At 37.4% G+C, this 18,225-nt stretch overlaps 1 protein-coding gene across 1 annotated transcript in view; it reads left to right on the top strand.

Annotated features, from left to right (window-relative positions):
* Nucleotides 1–6,870: 6,870 nt before the first annotated feature.
* The window catches only part of ATP10D (ATPase phospholipid transporting 10D (putative)), a 111,110-nt gene continuing 99,755 nt past the window's right edge, over nucleotides 6,871–18,225 (top strand). The window contains 1 exon segment of the mRNA XM_058299069.2: nucleotides 6,871–7,146. The gene's annotated coding sequence lies outside the window, so the exon portion shown is untranslated.

Here is an 18,225-nt window from a genome sequence, read left to right as displayed (position 1 = left end):
CTCATTAGCAAGTTTCTGTTCACATCAATACATAGTGAAATTGTCCAGACTTTTGTATCATTTGCAAAAGTGAGATTTCATTATGCATTCATTCTGTTGTGATCTATATGACATCCTAGGAATTCAGGATGGGAAATGGTAATGCAAATTTGTGCCCTGTCAGTCTTTTTTTTTTTTTTAACACATACTTTTTTTTAAAAGAGCTTTAGATTATATAAATGTTACATCAAAAATATAGCAAATTCCCATATACCCCACGCTCGCCCCTCCCACATTTTCCACATTAACAACACCATTCATTGGTGTGGTACATTTGTTACAACTGATGAACAAATATGGATGTATTGCTACGAACCATGGACTACAGTTTACATTATAGTTTATACTTTGCCCTGCACAATTTTATAGGTTTTGAAAAAATGTATAATGGCCTGTATCCATCATTGCAGTGTCATGCAGAGCAATTCCAATGTCCCCAAAATGTCCCATGTTGCACTTATTCTTCCCTTTCCCACCCCACAGAACCTCTGGTGACCACTGCCTTTGTATCAATGATACAAGTTCTTTCATTGCTAGAATAATAGTAAGTCTATAATAGAATAATAATAGAATAATAATGTCTATTTTAGTCCATTGTTCACTCCCAAACCTGAGGATTTGGGAATAGTGATGCCCACTCTGTTTCTGATTGAGGAGGGGTTTATATCCGATGAGGCAGATGGATGGAACTGTCTTGCTTGCAATTGTAGATACTTTCTGTCTTTTGGGATGGGCGTTGTCCATCATCATCCTTTTATTAGTTGTCCTGGGTGAGTCCAATGAACTGGAGAGTAGGTGTTGCAAATCTGCTGAGATTCAGGGCTCAGCCAGCATATGAACAGACTGAAGAATTACTCTCTAGGACATATATTTAAGTATAGTGCTAATTATAGGTTTAAATAAAAGAGGCAGAAGAGCTATGTGTAGGGAAATTATAAATTAGTCTATTCAATTACATTGGGGAGCATATATTCCAAAGTAAGGCCCACTGACAGGGTGCCAAATTCCAGAGATTTTCTGTCCTGCTTACAGTGTCTAGATGCCTCTAGAGCCCTCAGGAGCCCTGCTTTTTGAGGCACTATTTACTGTGGCAGTCAAGGAGATCCTGCTAAGACATGCAGAAGCATAACCTCTGGAATGACCTCCCAACTCACTTTGAAATTCTCTTTACCATAAAAATTCATTTGCATTTAATATTTCTCCCTTTTGGACAAGGTCTTTTTTTCAGATGCATCGCTAGTTGGCACTTGGTAATAATCCTTTGGTGCCAGGAGGTTCATCCCTGGGAGTCATGCTCCACATGGAGGGGAGAGGGAAGGTAGTGAATCTACATGCTGAGTTTGACTTAGAGAGAAAGACCACATTTGAGCAGCAAGGAGGCTTTCAGGAGGTAACTCTTAGGCAATATGTAATACTTAAGCTAAATTTCAATTTCACAAGAAAAGATTCATTGTGCAATCATCAATATCAAGGACCTGATGTGATGGTATATCTTCTTTCACTAGGTACTGCCCATGTACTCAGGGGTTTCTTGCCATTCTATTAGAGAACGAGTAGAGTAGGACTCCCCAGGATGGGAATTCAATATTCTTTTTGTTATTGTGTGGGTCTCCACCCAATGAGACAATACCCCACGACTACGTGAACATATTCATATGGTATAGAGGCTACCCCAGGTGCACCCCTCCCCACACATCCCCCCATCACTGACACTCCACACCAGTGATCCTCCCCTGTCACAGTTCTGACCCTCTGTAACCCAAAACCTCCCCCAAAACAAGCTAAAAATTAATCAAATAAAATTAATAAGGAAATAATAAAAATAAAAATAAATAAAATACAAAAAATTTAAAATTTTAAATTTAATTTTTTAAAATTCATTGTGCCTTTCATCAATATAAGATCTATCTTTTATATATAGTGACAATTTCTTCCATATTTCCCCCAGTATCCTAATTTTTTTTCACTTTATCTTCAAAGAAGTTTTAGGTTACAGAAAAGTCACATAGAAAATATGGGGGATTCCCATATACCCAGTGTCTTCCCTCTGTCTCACTCTTCCCTATTAATAACAATTTACAGTTACTTTGTTAGAATTGATGTACGAATATTGAAGGAGGGCTACTAATCATGGTCAATGGTTTACACTGTGGTTTACATTTTGTACCATGCACTTTTATAGGTTTTGACAAAATTTAAAATGGCCTGTATCCATTATTGCAGGATCATGCAGAATAATTCCAATGTTCTAAAAATATCCTATGTTCCATCGAAACTATTTTTCCCTTCCCCTCCCCTCAGAACCTATGGTAACCACTAAGTTTCAATTTTTGAAGAATAGCATTAATAGTTAACATGCATTAATATGAAGGGCTTAACATATTGGTCTGTTTTCTTTTATCAGGTACTGCCCGTCTTCTTGAGAGATTCTTGTCTCTCTAATTGAGAACATAGCAGGACTCCCTAGGATGGGAGTTTAATATTTTCCTGTTTATTGTGTGCATCTCCACCCACTGAGATAACCTGGCATGCCCCAGGTACATAATCCCCTACCCCAGATACCCTATACCAGTAACCCTCTCCTGTTGACACTGTTTTTTCTTCATAGTACAAAGGGCATAAGAAGTTGGACTTACCCAGAACGCTGAGGCCAGTAGTTTGAAGCTTCCTTTCTTGATATTCTGTGTAATCATATTTCAAAGGTTTCCACAAGGTTTAAAGTCAACCCATTCTCCTATGGAAGAAAATGATTCAACTAATATAAAGGAAAGAAATGCAATTCCTCTTCAAAAACTGTACACACACGCATAAAATTACGGTCAAAGTTTATAACTAGTGAAAAAAGAGTGTATATATTCTTGTTATTTTTTAAAATGTAGAATTTCTGCTCTTCTCTCCCTCAACAAAAATTATTTAATGCATTCCTCCTAATTCATTGAAAGCTACGTTGTATAGTCCATAGTAGAATGCAGAGGTTAAGAACTTGGGTTCTTGGATTAGGCTTACATTCCAGTTATTTCACCTACTGCTGTGCCATCTTGGGCAAATTCCTCTAGCTCTCTGTGCCCCAATTTTCTCATCTTGAAATAAGGACTGACCTCAGACCTGATATGATGATTTAATGAAGTAATAAATATGAAGTGCTTAGAGCAGTGCCTAACAGAAATGTTTCATTGGTTATCAGTAAATATTAAGGAAAGAATTAAAAGAGAGAAAGAGAGAGAGTGAGTCCTGTGATAATGTTACTAAAATCAGGGCTAATTTACAGGGGACAAGTTTAATTGCCTGAGGCATCTCTCCTTTTTTGTCTACAAATTTATTCAGAAAGCTGACTGTGAAAAATAGCCTCACTTGTGCTTGAGTCACACCATTAACAAGTACAGAGAAAAAGAAGTGGTTGATTGTGAATCATGAAAAAAAAATCACCTTGTGCACCACTTTAGGAAACACTGTTAAATGGGAAGTATTTTGAGAACAAAAAGAAAATAACTCTATTTTATGTGTTACATGTTATAACAGTAGACTAAAAGAATGAAATTTTTTTACATACAATTGGATATTCAGTATCATAGGAAGACTAATGCTTAATCTTTCTAAAAAATTCTCAGGTTGCTGCTGTCATACTAATCCTTGAGTCTGTTTAAGAAAAGAGGAAGAAGTCAGGAATTGATGACTATCATTTATTAAGCACCTATCATATGCTTTACACAGTGATAAGCACTGTGTAAAGATTTATTTTATTTATTTCTCTTCCCTTCCCACCCACCTCCCCCCCCCCCCATTGTCTGTTCTCTGTGTCCATTTGCTGTGTGTTCTTCTGTGTCCACTTGCATTTTCGGCAGCACTGGGAATCTGTGTCTCTTTTTGTTGCATTATCTTGCTGCGTCAGCTCTCCATGTGTGTGGTGCCATTCATGGGCAGGCTGTACTTTTTTTCATGCGGGGTGGCTCAATGCGGGGCGCATTCCTTATGCGTTGGGCTCCCCTACGTGGGGGACACCCCTGCATAGCAGGGCATTCCTTGCAAGGCAGCACTGCACGTGGGCCAGTTCACCACATGGGCCAGGAGACCCAGGCCCTGGGTTCAAACTCTGGACCTCCCATATGGTAGGCGGACACTGTCAGTTCAGCCACGTCCGATTCCCTATATAATCTTTTTTTTTAAGATTTATTTTTCTTTTCCCTTCCCCCTCAGTTGTCTGCTCCCTGTGTCCATTCACTGTGTGTTCTGCAGGAAACTGTGTCTCTTTTTGTTGTGTCATCTTGCTGTGTCAGCTCTCCATGTGTGTGGCACTTTTTTCGGCCGGACGGCTCTCCTTACAGGGCGTATTCATTGCACGGGGGGCTCCCCTACGTGGGGGACACTTCTGTATGGTAGGGCACTCCTTGCATGCATCAGAACTGCACGTGGGCCAGCTCATCACACGGGTCAGGAGGTCCTGGGTTTGAATGGTGGACCTCCCATGTGGTAGGAGGTCGCCCTATCTGTTGGGCCAAATCCACTTCCCTCCCTATGTAATCTTATTAACTCCATGAGATAGATATTACTGGATCCATTTTACATGTGGGTCTTAGGGATATTACCCATGGTCATATACCTAAGAATTTGCAGAGTTAGAATTTACACCCAGGTCAAACCTAGGCACTTGAATACTATGCTGCATGTTTCCCACTAGTAATTAATTATGAAGCTGTTATTATTGAGAGACTACATAATTTTCCAGATGGTAAAGGCGAAATGTCCTCACATCTATATTATTATATACATTGGATATTATTTTTCAAACTTCATGAGAAGATAAATATATAAAAATTGAATATTTTTCTGAAATTACAAGGAAAGAAACATTTTATATTTAAAAATGACTGCATTAAATAATATATATCTTGGTAATTAATGACTTAAATCAAAGATTTTAAGGATTTTTTTTACAAAATAGAAATAAACCTTAGAAGAAAAGTTGTATATTAGAAGAGCTTTTGCAAAAATAAACAAACTGGAATCCACTTTAATGGCTGTTCTTTACAATAGAATTTATACATGTTAATTGTTAAAATTTGATAACATGTATGTATTATATGTATTAGATATTGAGTGACACATGTTCCTTTCATTCAGTCAAATGAAACAGATACATACAAATGGAAAGCTCATAATCTCCCCATACTCTTCCATCCTTCCCAAACAATTATTATTTGTATCCTGTCACATATTTTCTATATTTTATATTAAAATATACAAGTATATAAAAAATATATACAGTATAAAATGTTACAGTACAAAAATGTTTCACATTATTCTGCTACTGCGTTTTTTTTTCATTTAAATATAACTTGGATTTTCCTCTAAGACAATAATTTATATCCTAGCTAGTGATTCTAAACCCTTGTTGCACATTAGAATTACCTGGAGAGTTTAAGAATAAATAAAAAAACATTGCTGTTGCCCCGCCCTTTCAGAGACAATGGTTTAATTGGTCTAGGTAGGGCCTTGGGATTAAGCTTTCCAGGTGAGCTCTGATGTATAGCTAGTTAGAACCACTGATTTAAGCAATCCATATAGACTGCAAATGCCAGCTCCAAACCCAAATTTTCCTGTATGTATCTTCCCAGTAAGGCCCTCTGTTGAGGTTTGCAACATCAGTGCTGATTGGAGGAGCTCAGGGATGTCCCTCTGAAGTTTTTAGTCTCTGCAAGAAGGCTGAGTGTAGATAGGAAATTTTTTTCATTTTAGGTCATGATAGGGACAGTCATGTGACTGAAAATAGTGCTACTACTGGACTGAATTTCAGAGATTAAGTGAATGACAATCTGCTCTGCTAGGCTGAGTTTATTGTCTAAACTCTAGAGATTTGCCCCAGCCTGCAGAGAGATTTCCCTAATCTGGTTTTGCAAGAAGCCACACCCAGAACTTGTCTCTTCCCAACTGGGAGAGGCACCTTCTTGGCTGGTGCCTGAGCCTGTTTGGCTTCTGAAATGTGGTCTGGGAGAATCTTCAGGTCTCTCAACCAGCTCCATCTGCCTGTCCTAGTGAGATCTTCACTCATAGGGAAACATTTGCATGATCATTTTAGTCTTCTCTCTCCACATTTGAGAAAATGTGAGAGAGGCACAAAGTAGAAGCACTGTGGGGATTGTTTGCTTGTTTTTTTTTTTGTTGTTGTTTTTTTGCCTTCTACCCTTTATTTCTGTTTCAATGAGACAGAATAATTGGCATAGTCAGTGATTAGATTTTGGTCTGAGTTATTGCCACAGTAGCTTCTATCTTCTCCAAATGACCCTCCCCTTTCTGTCAAAGCACTTAGAAGGTTTGAGAGATCAGACAACTTATTGAAACTTACTTGTCAGAAAGAAAAAAAAGTTGTGAGCAGAAATCTAACAAACCCTGGCAGTTTTGTATGGGCAAAGACACATTTTTGTGAGACAACAGAAGGGCAGGGAGTGAGAAAAATACCAAGTAGCACTGTGGTCTCTTTTTCAATTTCTTTTCTAGTTATAAAACTAAAACAGTAAATTTTCAGATATGATCCCTTTAACTTCCGACAGATAATTCCCAAGTGCTTCAAGTTTAGATAAATGAGTGCATTGTTAAATAGAATAGCCCGAAAGGAGAATGAACCAAACCCTGAACCTTAAGAAATCCGTATGGTAAAGCGTAAGTCTGAGGTGGGACAGTAAAAGGTCCTTGCCCCTGGTCGTCCGAGCGGGGCAGACAGGCGGCTGCGTCCAGCAGCTGGAGATGGGAAGTGGGCAGTAGGCAGGCTCCGCCCCCCCGGCGTCACGGAAGGCGGGGCGGCCGGCGATTGGCTGTTGGCGGAAGCTCCGGCAGCCTGAGAGCCCCAGCGGAGAGAGTCCCAGAGGAGAACGGAGGGAGAGCAGGAGAGCGAGGAGGGAGAGGTTGCACGATCTGCCTGGGCTGGGCTCGGGCTCTGGCTCAGGCTCTGGAAGCTGAGTTTGGGAGCAGAGGAATGATTTTTTTTTTTTTTTTACTCCAAAGACAATGGCTAACTTAGAAGCCTAGCCCGTCACTACCCTTCGAACTTGCTTCTTTTCTTACATCTTGGGACTTGAGATCATCATGCTGTGATGTGTGCCGAGGGAGGAACTGGTAAGAGTGAACTCCCTTGACAATTTCTGTCTTGTGATTCATTACCCACCCTCTTTTTCTCCTTTTTATCTCCTTCTCCCTCTTTCTCTATGCATAATAGTGTTAAAGTTTCCTATATGCTAGACATCTGATGAAATGGATCGGAATTAGATACTAGGGCTGGTACTGAACTTAAAAAAAAAAGAGAGAGAGAATTTTCCAAATTTGCACCATTTTCAGTCCCTTGATTTCCAAAGGATAATTACTGTCATATTCTGAATGTTGGGTTTTGTAAAAATCGTAAACCATGCACTCATCCCAAAATCCTTTTTGTCATCCTGTTGTGAAATCGTGCAGTTTAAAGCATTGTTGGCTATCAGCCTCAGAGGTGATGAAGCGAACGTTGAAAATTTAACCCAGTAAATAAACCAAGCGTTTTTGATGCCTTAGGAAGGAAAAAGTATTTACATTGGCTCATACTCAGAAATAGTTTTTAAAGAAGTGCTACAATAAAGTCTGCGTTCTTTCTTGCAAGCACTAACTTTAAACAACTTAACGGTTTGGGGAATTCTTGATTTTACACTATACATCATACTTTACCAGGTACAGCAGAGAGACAGGTTAGTGAAACTCTGCGGTCTAGAGGGTCTTGCTGGTGACTTGGGAACCTTCTCTGCTTTCAGAAAGGATATATTTAAGCGATTCCTATTCATAAAGGCATCTTATCTTAGGTGTTTAGAATGTAATCTAAATAAGACCAAACTTTCCTCTTTTTTCCAAGCTAGTTAGCTTTGCAAAGAGAAAAAACAAACTACAGTTTCTGACCAAATCTCTGACCCTAGCCAATTTTGAAAGATGTACTAAGAATGGAGACTTATTATCCATTAATATTATTGTATTAGAAAAGCACCTCCAAAGGAGATGATTATCTTTTAAATTGGGCCAGGTCCCATTTCTGTGAAGTATACTATCATAATATTCTTGGTTGGCTTGATGAGAAGATATCTGTAACACATGATTATTGTAACAGAGCAACCTCACTGTCTCAGAGCCAGCCACCACTCCCATCCACCCAAATCCTTTTGGATTTTTTTTTCCTATTCGCATTACAAATACATATTGTGTACGTACATTGGTATAGCTTTTATTTTTCTTTTATCTAAAGGAGATCATGCTATGCATATTAAAGAACATCTCAGCAGTGTTCAATAAATTAGGATGTTTGAAAAATAACTTTGTAACTGCTAATTTAACATTTGCTAAATTGAATGAAAAAGATGGAGAATCTAAACAGTCTAACATAGGATTCTGGATTCTTTGACCTTGGAGTAGCAAAAATTGAATTTTTAAAATACATTACCTAGTTACTAAATAGAAATAGGATATCACTTACTTCGATAATGTCAGTAAAATGAAGGAAATGCTCAGGATTTGATTATAATTTATACTTCAACAAAGAAATCGCTCATCTGTTAGGCAAATGTACTTCTTGGGATCATTTTTTTAAATTAAGAGTTAAAGATGTCCACATATTCAAGCCTTCACTACATGCTTTACTAATTGTCTGATCTAGATGGAATTTGTCTTTTTAGTGAGGGAAAATCAAAGAAAATACTATAAGATCATTGACAGATTCTCAAAACATTGCATTGATAAAGATATATTTAACATATTGTCAGGGCTTGAAAAGAAGAATAATCTGTTTATCTACTCTAGGAACCATTACAGGTATGCTATATGCTATCACTATTCCAAGATACCAGTTATAACAACCCAGTGTCTTTCCTTATCAATTAGAAGAGATTTGATTTGAAACATTATTCTTTCCCTATTATCTTAGATGGATTTGTTTCATTTCAGGAATTATCCTAGCCGTAGAAACAATGATTTCCATTCATTGCTTTGCAGAATAAGAAGGAATGGTGATACTATTTTCTTTTTTTTTTTTTTTTTTAATTTTTTTATTTTTTATTGACTTTGTAATAATATTACATTAAAAATATATATGTGAGGTCCCATTCAACCCCACCCCCCCACCCCCCCTCTCCCCCCCCCCCCAACAACACTCGTTCCCATCATCATGACACATCCATTGGATTTGGTAAGTACATCTTTGGGCAACTCTGCACCTCATATACATTGGTTCACATCATGGCCCATACTCTCCTCTATTCCATCATGTAGGCCCTGTGAGGATTTACAATGTCCGGTGATTACCTCTGAAGCACCATCCAGGGCAGCTCCATGTCCCGAAGACGCCTCCACCTCTCATCTCTTCCTGCCTTTCCCCATACCCTTTGTCCATTATGTCCACTTTTCCCAATCCAATGCCACCTCTTCTATGTGGACACTGGATTGGTTGTGTCCATTGCACCTTTATGTCAAGAGGAGGCTCAGATTCCACCTGGATGCTGGATGCAATCCTCCCATTTTCAGTTGTAATCACTCTAGGCTCCATGGTGTGGTGGTTGTCCTTCACCTCCATCTTAGCTGAGTGTGGTAAGTCCAATAAATCAGATTGTAGGTGCTGGAGTCTGTTGAGGCTCAGGATCTGGCTATCACATTGTCAGTCCAGAGATTCAAATCCCCTAAATATATCTTAAACCCCAACATTAACTGCACCTCCAGCACATTAGCATGAAATTCTTATGAAGGGAGATCCCATCTGAGTCCAGATTCAGGTGATACTATTTTCATAGAAGAGTTGTGGTCTTAATGGAATCTTTCTTTTATGCTTCTCAATGAAGGACACATTAGGACATCTATTCAAGGCAATAATGTGATAATATGTATTAAACCTGTAAATGTTAATATTCTTGGGTCCAGAAATATATCCTAAGAAAATCATCTCAATTCCATAAGAAAACTTATAAATATGTTCATCTCAGTATTCTGTAATGTGAAAAAAAAAAGGAGAAATGAAATAAAGGCCCCTAAATAGCAAAACATTTAAATAAGTTTATATAAGTCAATATACATATCAACAGAGCAAACTTGATATATATAAATTTCCTGTTTGGACTTGCTAGCCCCATGGTTGTATGAGCCAATTCCTTATAATAAATCTATTACGAGATTTGATATCATTTTGATTTCTGGTAAATCCAAACTCTAGCTATAAGTTCTGGCAAGAGCCAATGCTGAAGGTAAGTGAGAAGTTCTTCTGATCGCTGATATTCTCAGTTCTGTCTTTTAGGGCCTCCAACTGATTAGATGAGGAGACTCCCCATACCAAAGCAATCTCCTTTGATCTTACATGCAATCATCTGATTATAGAAGCAAATCCCATCTAACAAATGCCCTCACAGTAACAAGCAGGCCATTGTTTGACCAAACAACTGTATACCATATCCTAGCCAAGTTGACACATGAAATTAACTATCACATTAATGTATTATATATCTATATTGATAAAACTCAGCTACCAAAATATTTTTGAAGAAATTTACTGATTTGAAAAATGCTTGCAATATATTAAGTGGAAAAATCAATAAACAATACTATCTTGAACATTTAAAATGTATTTTTGAAATAAATATGTAATTATTAACCTCTTACTATGTACCAGGAATTTCTTTAAATGAACAAACATTGAATGATATTGAACAAAACTGTTACAATGCCACAGGTTCCCATTTGCATCAATGGATATATCATTGGATTTTTAGGTGATAGGATTTTAGTTTGTTTTGATTTTCTTTTTTATATTTTTCTTGATATTCCTAAATCATCAACAGCAAGTATAACTTTTATCATCACAAAAATATCATTTTCAAAGATATTGCCAAAAATATCATAAACAAGATTAAAAGACACTCTAACCTCTGTATTTTATATGCTAGTATACCCTTTCAAAACAGCTGCAGAGAAATGAACATCTCTCACAAAGGAAATAATATAAATGGTTTAAGGTGGGATAGGTAGATGTTAATCTCCCCAATAATGAAAGAAATTCAGCATAGCAATATGCACAGAAACTCTTTTCTTGAGAATTAGTCAATTGGTAATAGTAAATATGTTTAGATGGTATTATTTTAGATGATTTCTATTTTTCTTGTGGTGCTAATATGTAGTTTCTAATATTTGTACTGTGATTATATTTAATCAGGGGGCAAAGTCCCAATACTGATAAAGTAGTTTATCCTAGCATCATGAGGACATAGATGATATTTACCTTTCTCAAAGTCTTTCTTAGTCTATATGATTTACGTCTGGTATCATTGTTTCTGAGTTATACTAGCTGGTGAGAACATTTGAGTTATAAGGGAAATCACAAAATAAAACTTATTCTAATCACAGTTGCTTTCTGCCCCCAGCTGTTTTCTGATATAATAAACAATGTTGGATTAATTTGAGCTGTACTTTCCTTCCACTTCCTGTAGATTATATTCTGCTAAGGTCTGGTGCTGCTAGGCTAGAATTAAATATACCTTAATTTATTTTTCTAAGATCTATGTATTCATTTTGAGGCTTTTTTGAATAAATGGGTATGAACAACTATATTTCTGTTAGTAAAACAAATTTACAAGTTTCCAACTCTTTAACTTTATGTAGGTTAGGTAATAAGAAAACATGCTTTTCTTGGTTATAAGAAGGAAGGTAAAAATTAGTTTAGAACTATGCTAAAATGCTATGAGGTCTTCTTTTTCTTCAAATTAGAGTACTCATAATTACCTGGCAATATCTTTAAACATTCTAAGTCCCCTTAAATAGAAAATAATATGTAGAAAGTTATAGTTAACAACCTTAATTATAGTATCCTTTCCTCTTCAATGAAGTCTTTCCTAGAGAGATGTTCTCAAATGTTTTTATCACAAAGTTTCTCTCTACTTACCAATGATGTCTTTTGGCCAATAAATCAACATTTCTACCTTGCCAGGGTTGAAAATACCTGAATAGTCCTGAATCTGAAGCATTATTTCTACTCCCCCTCACCCAGATGTCTCCCTCATCTATTAGCTTGTTGTCTGCTCATTGTTTTTGCTTATTGTCTGTGTGTTGTTTTTTGTTTGTTGCCTGCTCATTGTCTGTTTTTTTCTTTAGGAGGCACTGGAAATTGAACCTGGGACCTCCTATATGGGAGGTGGGAGCTCAACTGCTTGAGCCACATCTGCTCATTGCTTGCTTGTTTTTGCTTGTTGTCTGCTCATTGTTTGTCTTCTTTAGGAGGCATTGGGCATCGAACCTGGGAGCTCCCATGTGGGAGGCAGGTGCTCAACTACTTGAGCCACATCCACTCCCTGCTATTACTTTTAAGACCACTAAACCAAGTAGAAAGTGAAATCCTTTTAATGGGTTTGAAAAGTAATTCTCATTCAGAGTCCCAAACTAACTTTTTTTTCCCCAAACCCTCACATTTTGTTTCAGCCTGGCCAGTGCAAGAGACTGGGGATGGTTGTCCCAAATACCCAATTTGTCACATATTCTTTTCTCTGCTTAATTTAACTCATGGTCAGAATGGATGGGAAGATGACAGGGATGTGTGGATTAGGTATATAATAGTAAGGATGTAGAATTGCTAAGGAATTAAGACAGGGGTGGAGCCAGGGCAGGAGGTGCAGGACCAAACATGAACTTGAGAGTGCGGTTCACGCCAGCTGTGGTGTTGCCGTTGCCAGCCGCTGGTATTGCCGTTGTCACAGAGCAGTGCTCGGTGATGTCTTTGGAACTCTCTAATGATCCCACTCCTTGTTAAGGTATTGGTAAACTGTGTTCGGAGGCACATTATGCAGTTTTTCCAGATGTCTTTCCTGTACTACTCTATTCCAGTGTATCTTACACACTTCTTACAAAGAAATCCTTTAAAAGTCCAGCTTTGCTCATATCATACCCTTCTCAAATATCTTTGATGATTGCTCATTTCCTTCAAACTAAGTATTAATTTTATCATAGCAATTAAGGGCTTCAATACGGTCCCAACCTAGGTTTCCTTCTTAATTTCCCATTGCTACTTAATTTGTGCTTAATTTCCAGCCAAATTGAACTACTCAGTGTTACTGAAATGGACGCAGTGTTTTCCGGCCTTCCCGCCTTTATTCATGATATTACCTTATCTAAAATCTACAAATCTCTCCTGTCAAGATCCTAGACATTTCCTAAAGCTGATTTTAAACCCCTTCTCTCCTGTGAATCCCACCTTCTCCCTTTCCCTCTTCTACCCCCCTGTCATGCAGCACATTCTATTTCCCTGAATTCATACACTCCATGATTACCCTAGTGTTATTTTTACTGAATTGAGTATTTTGACTTGATCTGGGGTTCTTTTATTCATCCCCAAAGTACCTGGCATTATGCCTAAGACAATAAATGAACACTAGAAGATAAGTTCCTAGCGATTTCTGCATGTTGTGTTCCCTGAGATAGCGCCAGTATATAGAACAATATCTGGCACACAGTCAGAGGCCAACAATTATTAGTTGAGGGAGGCGGACTTAGCCCAGTGGTTAGGGCGTCTGTCTACCACATGGGAGGTCCTCGGTTCAAACCCCGGGCCTCCTTGACCCATGTGGAGCTGGCCCGTTTCGCGGTGCTGATGCGCGCAAGGAGTGCTGTGCCACACAGGGGTGTCCCCCGCGTGGGGGAGCCCCACGCGCAGAGAGTGCGCCCCATGGGGAGAGCCGCCCAGTGCGAAGGAGGGTGCGGCCTGCCCAGGAATGGCACCACACACACACACGGAGAGCTGACTCAAGATAACTCAACCGAAAGAAACACAGATTCCCGTGCCGCTGACAACAACAGAAGGGGAGAGAAATAAATAAATCTTTAAAAACAAACAGACAAACAAAAAAACAAATATTAGTTGAAAGAATGAGATTATTGAACACTTTCCAGGTATCAGGTAGAGTACATTATTTAATAAACCTCCTTACAAAACTGTATGAGGTAGATGTATAATTTCAATTTTATAAATGTGGAAACTTAGGCTTAGAATGGCTAAGCACTTGTGGCAAGGAAGTGGCTCGCTCTGAATCTGTCTGCAGAGCTTGTGCTCTTCCAGCTAACTGCAAATTCATTTGTTGGGCTTAGCAAACAGCTGATTGTAGTATCAGTTCTTATGCAAAGTGGATGTGTGCCCCATGGGATTGAAGCACCCTCTCAATTAGAGGTGGAGTGGACAGCACCAACCCAGAATCCTCAGGACTGGGAAATAAACCAGGGACTGACGTAGACTTACTGGTTTTCTAGTATAGACTTATTGTGATTCTAGCAATGGAAGAAATTATATTATTGATGTGGAGCCAGTGGCCACTGGAGGTTCTGAGTGCAGGGAGAGGGAAAAGCATGTGAAATATGGGGGCATTTTCGGGACTTGGGAATTGTCCCGAATGACATTGCAGATACAAGCCATTACATATCTTACTGTAACCTACAAAATTGTGTGGGAGAGAGTGTATACTACAATGTAAACTATAATCCATGCTTAGTGGCAGTGTTCCAAAACATTTTCATTAACTGTAGCCAATGTACCACGCTAATGAAGGATGTTGTTAATGTGAGAAAATGTGGGAGGTGTAGGGAGCAGGGCATATGGGACTCCCCTATATTTTTATGTAACATTTATATAATCTAAATATCTTTTTTTTTAATTAAAAATATATTGAAAAAAACAAAGTGGTTGTGTTTTGGGTAGATGAAGATTCATTGTGGATCCATTTTGTAATTTCAGTGAACATCATCAAATTCTTTTTAATACCACTTGCAGTTTCGATCTGTCCCTTATTGGTATTTTTAGGCTATACTTAGTATCACTTCAAAAATAGGCTTCAGGGACAATTTAAATATGTCTTAAGACAATTTAAGCAATTGACATATATAATCAATACTTCCATTACATTAGTCTTATGCTGAAGTAATTTTTAGCCACTGTGAAATAATACTTCTCTATGTAATATTCAGAACATATTTTAAGTCACCCAAAAGATTCCAGGAGTGAATTTTTAAAAAATCTTTTAAAATCAATTAAAATTCTCTTCCATCATACTGATCCTTTTAATGGATCGAGCAAAATAACCAAAGTAATGTCTGTCTGTCATCAACGTGTATCCAGTTCATCATATACTTTGAAGAAAAGAATGTACTATGATTCACAATTTTAGTCTTTGATGTGTTTCTTTAATTCATATTTGTAACTCAGATTGATGACTTGCAAGAGACTGTAAGAAAGCTTTTAATGTAGTCTCTTGATTTAACTGTTTAAATAGGTTATACAGTCTTTCCGTGGCTAAATTCTGTCCATTTTTAGCCAAAAATAACTCCACTTCCCCATTTGTTTTTTTTTCTTTTATTGTTCCTCTTTTAAACATGTTGGTTTTTTTTGTTTTTTAAATAATCTTTTCGGTGACTACTCATGCAGGAAAAAATGTTCTATTTCTTGTGTGAAAAAAGTAATTGTACGAATTATTTAAATAACAATACACTCATATTTGGAATAGGAAATGATTATCTGCATAAAAATAGTTGGTAATAATAACCTCATGGGGAAAATATATTCAGAAATTAAAAGAAGTCTTTCTAGGGCATATTTGAATTGCCTGTCTCAGTGGTTCTTAAAGTCTAGCCCCTAGACAAGAAGCATCAGTATCTGCTGTGAATGTCTTAGAAATGAAAATTCTCAAGCCCACTGTTGAGTTACTGAATCAGAAATTGGGGTGCAGGGGTGGGCAGTATGTGTTTTAACAAGCTCTGCAGGTATGCTGATCTGCAATAAGATCAGATTGCTGTGAGAACACAGGTTTAAATTAAGGTCCTCAGGTTAGCAGACCTGCATATTCTCTGGATTTTGATAGGTAGATGACAGGCCTACTTTAAAAGGTTCCCAGGAAAAACATATTCATTAACTTTTCTGTATGCCAAATCAAGTACCTCTTTGTTATCACTGAACTGGCTGCAAAGAAACTATTAAGACAAAAAGCTTACAAAACAGTCCAAAATGACAACACTCAATACTTTGTCTTGCCTGGTTTTATGTTATTATTTGCTTCTTGACAACAGATTCCCTTTAAAAACAAGATTAAACCAAACATTTTTTTTGCATTTCATAGAGGAAAAATAGGGAAATATTCTCTTTTACCATACTTTGATCTTGGGTATATTTTGGGAGGACGATTAAAAGCAGCACCCAAACATATCTATATATCCTATATGCGTGCCCAGTTGAACTCCCTCCCATGCATCCCCCATCAATGACACTGATGTAGGCTATGGATGGGGGGCGCTGTTCATATATTCATAAATAACCTGAGTGGTATGTTTTCTGTGTGGTGCGTTTGCAACAGTGAGAACTGCAGCCCTGCCCTTGGTAACTATGACAACTCCAGTCTTGGAGAAACAATTTAGCAATGCAAACTCTATAAAACTGGAGACCAAATGTGCTAAAAGCTTATCTAGAATGTATGATGTCCATGATAAAAGCTTACCTAGGATGTGGAAGATATATGCTCATTCAAGCCTATTGAGCACTGAAACAAAAGAACCATTTGGCCTTTCCTCTCCGTATAAAAGGAACTCAAAAATCTTGTTCAGGGCTCGGGTTTCAAACAGAAAGCTCCCGACTACAACACCCCACACCAATGCTTCTCCCCTGCCATAGTTGAACCTCTCTGTGATCCTAAAATTGTGGTCATTTTATGGGCATATTAGGAATCATCAGAAAGAATATTGTAAAAATTTCTTAAGTAGAATTGAGGATTACCCCTCCACACCTTACTGATTTAATTATCTGTGTAAAGTGATATGAAGGTGTTATTTGAAAAGTATAACAACTTGTTTTTGAGATTACTTTCATAAGTAAACATGCCCATCATAATTTTAACCAGCTATATCTATGAATTCTCTTTTGGCAATTGTGTTTTTGCTAAAAGAGAACTGAAATCTTTTTTCTTTTTTTTCGGTTTGCTAAAGCATATATATTTTTTAATATATAATTTTTTTCTTTTTTAGAGAACACTCATGTATAAAATACAGGATTACCATGTCTCATAATCCACCCTATTATTAATAGTGCATTGGTGTGGAACAGTTGTTACATTTGGTGATAATGCATTTTTATAATTGCATTGTTAACTATGGTCCATGGGTTAACTGCTTGTATAGTGTAATTACAAGGAGTTTTTTGGTAATCTTTATTCTGTTACCATATATACAATCTAAAAGCTATCCTTTTAATCATATTCAGATATGTATTTCAGTGCTCTTAATTATATTCACGGTGTTGTGCCTACCATCACCATCGTCCATTACCAAAACATTTCTATCATTCCAAATAATTACTCTGTACATTTAAAGTCTTAATTTCCCATTCCCTACCTCTACCCTGTCCCCTGGTAACCTATATTCTAGATTCTGACTATGAGTCTGCTCATTCTAATTACTTCATATCAGTGAGATCACACAACATCTATCCTTAGTATCTGACTTACTTCACTCAAAGAGAGCTGAAATCTTTAGTTGGCTTTGCAGCATTTATAATCACTTTCAAGTCTTCTTGGCAGGGACACTAATATTTGACTTGATGCAGCTTACAAAATAAATTATGTTTTTCTTATCTTGTCCAATCTAATATCAAATATTTGCATTAGTATGTGTACATTTCCACTCTGCCAGTTATCTCTCTCTTGAACAGACATGACGGCTTGCTCTAGGCCAGGTTTCTTAACAGCAGCATTCTTGACATTTTTGACTGGATAATTCTTTGTTGCTGGGGTCTATCCTGTCCATTGTAGGGTATTTAACAACATCCCTTGCCTCTATCCATTAGATGCCAATAGCAACCCCATCCCCAGTAGGAAAAACAAAAAATGTCTCCAGATATTGTCAAATGTCTTTTGCAGGGTAAAATTGGCCCTGGTTAAGGATTACGTAAATCGTCAATTGTATAAAGACAAATATAATTGCTGTATCTGTCAAAAGCACAATGGTTTTAGGCCATTTTGGATTTCAAGGGTCAAGACGGAATTGACCAAGTAGACGCCAAGCAGAAGATCTCATTTATTCATTCAACAAATATTTGTTGCATACTTGACCTTTATCCTCTTAAGATTTTTCCTCTTTGAAGAATACTTATTCCTAGAATATGTGGTATACCACCAAGAACCTGACTGT

The sequence above is a fragment of the Dasypus novemcinctus genome, chromosome 1 (assembly GCF_030445035.2).
Source record: "Dasypus novemcinctus isolate mDasNov1 chromosome 1, mDasNov1.1.hap2, whole genome shotgun sequence".
NCBI classification, from domain to species: Eukaryota; Metazoa; Chordata; class Mammalia; order Cingulata; family Dasypodidae; genus Dasypus; species Dasypus novemcinctus.
The sequence above is the reverse complement of the archived record's forward strand: the minus strand, read 5'-3'. Positions and strand labels throughout refer to the sequence as shown.